The sequence below is a fragment of the Quercus robur genome, chromosome 5 (assembly GCF_932294415.1).
Source record: "Quercus robur chromosome 5, dhQueRobu3.1, whole genome shotgun sequence".
Lineage (NCBI taxonomy): Eukaryota > Viridiplantae > Streptophyta > Magnoliopsida > Fagales > Fagaceae > Quercus > Quercus robur.
This window is the reverse complement of record NC_065538.1, coordinates 52,166,680-52,172,679: the sequence shown is the minus strand read 5'-3', so window position 1 is coordinate 52,172,679 and position 6,000 is coordinate 52,166,680.

The following is a 6,000-nucleotide window of genomic DNA, read 5'->3' as shown; positions in this document are numbered from 1 at the left end:
TGAATCCCAAGAATTTCCCTGAAGCTATACCAAAAACACACTTACCAGGATTCAACCTCATTTGGTATTTTTTGAGGGTGGCAAACGTCACCTTCAAGTCGTCCAGATGTGTGAGCTCTTCCTTACTCTTGACGAGCATATCATCCACGTATACTTCCATGTTCCTACCAATCTGTTGGCTGAACATTTTATTCACCAGCCTCTAATACGTAGCCCTGGCATTCTTTAATCCAAAAGGCATTACCTTGTAACAGTAGAGTCATTGACTCGTAATGAAAGCAGTTTTCTCCTGATCTTCTTCAGCCATTCTTATCTGGCTATATCCCGAGAAGGCATCCATGAACGTCAGTAACTTATGTCCGGCTGTAGAGTCCACTAACTGGTCTATTCTTGGTAGGGGGAAACTGTCCTTCGGGCATGCTTTGTTCAGGCCTGTGAAGTCTACACACAGCCTCCATTTTTCATTTTCTTTCTTCACTAGGACGACGTTTGCGAGCCATTCAGGATAGTACACTTCCCGGATGAACCCTGCCATCAACAACTTAGTAACTTCATCGGCGACTGCTTGGTCTCGTTCTGGGGCGAAGACTCTTCGTCTTTGCTGGACGGGTTTCCTTTCCGAGTTCACATTCAACTTGTGCTGGATGACTTCTGGAACTATACTCGGCATGTCCTCGTTGCTCCATGTGAAGAGATCTAGATTTTCTTTGAGGAATTGGATGAGTCTTGTTCTCATCTCAGGACTTAGCGTCGTCCCTATCTTCGTCGTCTTGTTTGCTTCTCCTTCAACTAGTTCTATTGTTTCCAGAGCTTCCATTTTGCCTTCTTCCTTCTCTTCAATCATCCATGTATGGCTCTCCTTTGCAGCCAGGACAGCCTGATAACACTCTCTGGCTAGGACTTGATCTCTTTTTACTTCGCCGACACCGTTATCTGTTGGGAATTTCACCTTCAAACAGTAGGTGGACGTGGCTGCTTTCCATTTGTTGAGTGTGGGCCTCCCAATGATGACATTGTAGGATGAGGGGCAGTCTACCACTAGGAAGTCTAATTGACGGGTCAATTGCACCGGGTAGGTCCCCACTGTTACTGTCAACGTCACTATGCCCCTAGGGTATACCCTGTCTCCGCTGAAGCTGATGAGTGGAAAGTCAAATGGGTGCAGTCTCCTTGGATCTAGCTTCAGCTGTTGGAAAGCAGGGAGATAGATGATGTCTACAGAGCTACAGTTGTCCACGAGGATCCTTTTGGTATTGAATCCCTCTATATTCAGTATTATAACCAAAGGGTCATTATGGGGCTGCTTCACTCCCCTGGCGTCCCCTTCATTGAAGGACATGTCCCGGTCTGTTCGTTGTTGCTTGAACGGAGGTATCGTGTGGACACTATTCACCTGCCTCTGGTATGCTTTCTTGAGGGATTTAAATGATCCTCCTGAGAAGGGCCCTCCTGTAATCGTCTTTATCTCCGCGATCACATCCTGTGGAGGTTGGGATGGGCAGTCGTCACTCCAAGAAAAGGACCCATGCTGGCTCTTATTGCCGTCCCTAAACTTACTATATTCCCCCTTTTTCACATATTTCTGTAATTTCCCTTTCCGTATCAACTCCTCTATTTGCTCCTTTAGGTCCCTACAATCTTCTATGCTGTGGTCGTGATCTTTGTGGAATCAGCAGTACTTGTTCTTATTACAGACGTTAGGGGATGAGTGTAATGGTCTTGGCCATTTGAGATAGTGCTCGTCCTTAATCTGCATTAAAATTTTGTCAACAAGCATAATTAGAGGAGTAAACTTTACCGTACGAGGACCTTTGTCATCCTTTCTTCTGTTCCCGTCATAGTTCCGACGATCTGGGCGCTCCCTCTTCTGACCCCTACACTCATCTTCCTTCTTTCCCTTGTCTTCTGGCTTTTCTGCATCCTTTATGGCTGCTAAAGCATCTTCAGCATTCATGTACTTCTGTGCTTTCAAGAGCATCTCTGCCATCGTCTTTGATGGATTCTTCGCAAGTGAAGCCACGAGATCTCTGGATCTTAGTCCCGCTTTGAAAGTTGTCAACTGCACCTTGTCATCAACTTCGTCCACCTCTAGAGTCTCCCGAGTAAAGCATTTCACGTACGACCTCAGGGTTTCCTTCTCTCCTTGTCTAATGGTGAGTAAGTGGTCCGCCGGCCTCTTTGGACGTTGTCCCCCTATGAAGTGACGCAAGAAGGCATTGCTCAATTGCTCAAAGTTGTCAACGGACGATGTCGGCAACTTTGTGAACCATTCCCTTGCAACTCCTTTGAGAGTGGTGGGAAAAGAACGACATGATATCTCGTCGGGTGGTTGTTGAAGACCTAGCGTTGTCTTGAAGGTATTAAGGTGATTCTGAGGGTCTCTGAGTCCGTTGAACGGCTTAAGTTGAGGTAAGCGAAACTTTGACGGTACAGGGCATTCAAGTACCACCGCGGTGAAAGACGAATTCGTGGCCCTTACCATCCTGTCTACGCTTCAGTCCGTCTTCTCCTTAATGGGGTTCCTTAATTCGTCCATCTCCTTCCTCATTTCTCGAAAGAGATCTGAATTCTGCTCGTCCGGAGTAGTTGGTCTTTGATGAATACTCCTCCTATGGCTATCCCTTTCTCCCTACATGTTATCCTTGGACCAATTCTCCTCCTGTTAAGCCTGTTGGACCTGTTGAAGCTGTATCTTCATTTCCTGATTTTGCTTGGTGAGTTCTTCAATGGTGGCTGCAAGAGCTTGAACTTGCTGGGCCAAGGCTGCGGAATCTGGATTGGGTTCCATTTGAATGTAGAAGTTGATGGAAACTATGTTCTCAAATATGAATCTGAAAATGTCGTTTCCCACAGACGGCGCCAAATTGATGAAGCGTTAGTTCGTCAGTCGAAGTAGGCAGATGGAACCAACCTTCGGTCTGAGTGAATGTATCCTTAAAGATGGTCACTGGTGTGGTGCCTGCCATGACGCCTCCGATGCCAAAGTTAGAATAGGAAAGCACTTTATGAAATGAAAATAGATAAGTAAGATAATAATGGGTGTTTCTTAGAGTGTGTATGTACCTTCTGTTGACAATGTGAGGGCTTTATATATGTGGCTTTGGTTGCTAGCCGTTGTAGTCGTTAATGCCTTTCTTAGTAATGCCTCCTGTCTAATAATGGGGCTTTTAATAGGCTCCCAACGGTTTGCATGGTTGGTTTTGTAACTACCCAAGTCATCGATTGACTATATTGAATGATTTCCCTATCCTCGTCAGTGATGAATGGTTTCTTCGTCATTCAAGACGACTTTGTCATGAGTGTTGGCTTCATCTAGGAGACGTAATCTCGTCATTCCCATCAACTTCTCTTCCACCTTGAGACAATAATCTCTCTTTCCATCCTTGCATTTTGTGCCAAATCTATTCTCTAATATAACCAAAGCTTTGTTTCTTTCCCTTCCCCAAAAAAGAGGGTAAACCAAGATATTTTTCATAGTTGGTAGTGGCTGCCACTCCTAGCAAATTTTTTATTTCCTCTTGCATGTATGTCTCAATATTGGGACTGAAGAAGAGTTGTGTTTTGCCTCGGTTTATTTGCTGCCCTGATCCTTCTTCATATTGCTTCAAAATCTTCAAGATGTGGGTACACTCTTGTGAAGTTGCCTGACAAAACAGTAAGCTGTCATTGGCAAAGAACAAATGTGAAACTTTTGGGCCTGCATTGCAAAAAGAGACTCCTTTGATTGCATCCAAAGTTTCAGCTTGTTGTATAAGTGAATGTAACCCCCCTGCACACAAGAGAAACAAATAAGGTGATAACGGATCCCTTTGGCGGAGACCCCTTTTGGGGGTGAAGTTGCCACGAGGTTCACCATTAACCAATATAGAGAATGAGATAGTTTGAATGCAAGAACAAATAAGAGAGATCCATATATTGTCAAATCCCATTTTTTCCATTACTTTTTCAAGGAAAACTCACTCACTCTATCATATGCTTTACTCATATCAAGCTTAATGGCCATGTACCCCATCTTTCCCCCCTTTTTTTTTTTTTTTTGTTTTGAGGTGGTAGAGGGTTTCAAAGGCTACAAGGATGTTGTTTGAGATTAGTCTATCTGACATGAATGCACTTTGTGATTCTGACACCAGTTTTGTGAGAATTTTCTTTAGACGGTTAGCTATGGTTTTAGACACGATTTTGTACAAGATATTGCAAAGGCTTATAGGTCGAAAATCATTTGCTTTTCTAGTGATTTTGTATAAGCGATATGTAAGTGTGATTTAGATTAGCTGGCATGTTACCCAAATTTAGAATAGCCAAAGAAGCATCAATGACATCTTGACCAATAAATTTCCAGCAAGATTTGAAAAAAAAATGGGAGACATACCATTTAAGCCCGGGGCTGTTAGAGGCTTCATCTGTTTTAGAGCAAATTCAACCTCATCTGCTGTGTATTCTCTTGTCAGATTTGAGTTCATGGTTGGGGTAACCTTTGTGTCAATACCTTGAAGAATCTAGTCAAAATTTGTAGGCGAGGTGGATTTGAAAATTTACTTGAAGTATTCCACCAATCTTTAAACCAATTTGTTTGTCACCCATCACCATTGATCTGTCTTCCAAGAGTAACTTAGAAATAAAATTCCTTTTGTTTCGTTGTGTTGCTTGACTATGGAAGTAGCTCGTGTTTATGTCCCCCCTTTTCAACCAATCCGCCCTGGGTCTTTGGTGCCACAAGCATTCTTATTTCACCATAAGTTCATACACCTCACTTCTTAAGACCCGAATCTCTTCATGGTTAGCTCCGGCCATTGACTTGGTCTTGGCTTGAGCTAGCTGATTCTTTTTTTTAGATTATCATGTGCCTTATATTGGCAAAACTCAATCTACTCCATTTTTGCAGACTTGACCTACATGCCTCTACCTTGCCAATTAACCTCCTAACTGGCTCCCCAAAATTTTGGCCACTCCATTCACTTTTGATAATCCACTCACATGCTTCATCTTTTAGCCAAACTGCCTCAAAACGAAAAGGCCTAGATTTTTTTTATAGAATCTAGCATTCTCATCATTAGAACATAACCACAATGGACAATGGTCAGATAAAGTACCTTGAATGTGGTGAATGCGGACCGTTGGAAACAATTGTGTCCATGCTGGAGTTGCCACCCCTCTATCTAATCGAATCCATGTCACTTCCCCATCAAATTGGTTGTTACACCAAGTGAAAGGTGCACCAAGAAATCCCAAATCACGGAATCCACAAAAATCCAATGCTTCTCTAAATTCCCTCATCTATCGTTCTGGTCTATCGAGGCCCCCCTTTTTCTCTTCAGCTTTTGTAATTTCATTAAAATCCCCCACACATAGCCGTGGTAAATCCAATTTTAGACTAAGGTGTTTTAGTAGTGCCCAAGAATGTTCCCAGTTGGCTGTTGTTGGATTTCCATAGAAACCTGTCAACTGCCAGGCGTCATCCATTCCTAGGTTAACTACTGCATCTATGAAGGTTGGTGTTGAATCCAGAACTTTAAGATTGATTCCATCCTTCCAGTAAAGGGCCAATCCTCCCCCTGTATTAACCCGAGACTCTATGAAAACATTCTCTAGGTGAAGCTTCGAGCAAAGTGTTTTAAGTTTGTGATCCTTTGATCTTGTTTCCATGAGAAAGAGAATGGAGGGGGAATGTTTTTTCACCAAGTCGGTGACTTCAAGAACTGCCCATAGTTGCCCCAAGCCACGGCGATTCCAGCTGAGGCAATTCATTAGCATTGGCAGGGCTGTTGGACAGCCTTCGCCACTTCGAGTTGTTCATCAATGCCGCCTTGGGTAGTATGTTGACATTTGCTAGGGAAATCTAGTGCGAAACTTGATTCTAGGACTCCATGTTTTCTACCCAAGGGATGCTTTGAAATCGGAGTTAGATGTTTATTGTTGCATGTGTTCTTCGTGTCCAGGTTGGGAGGACTTGAAGTGTGTCTAATGATGGATTGGAAACCCTAACCGTCATGTGAGAGTCAT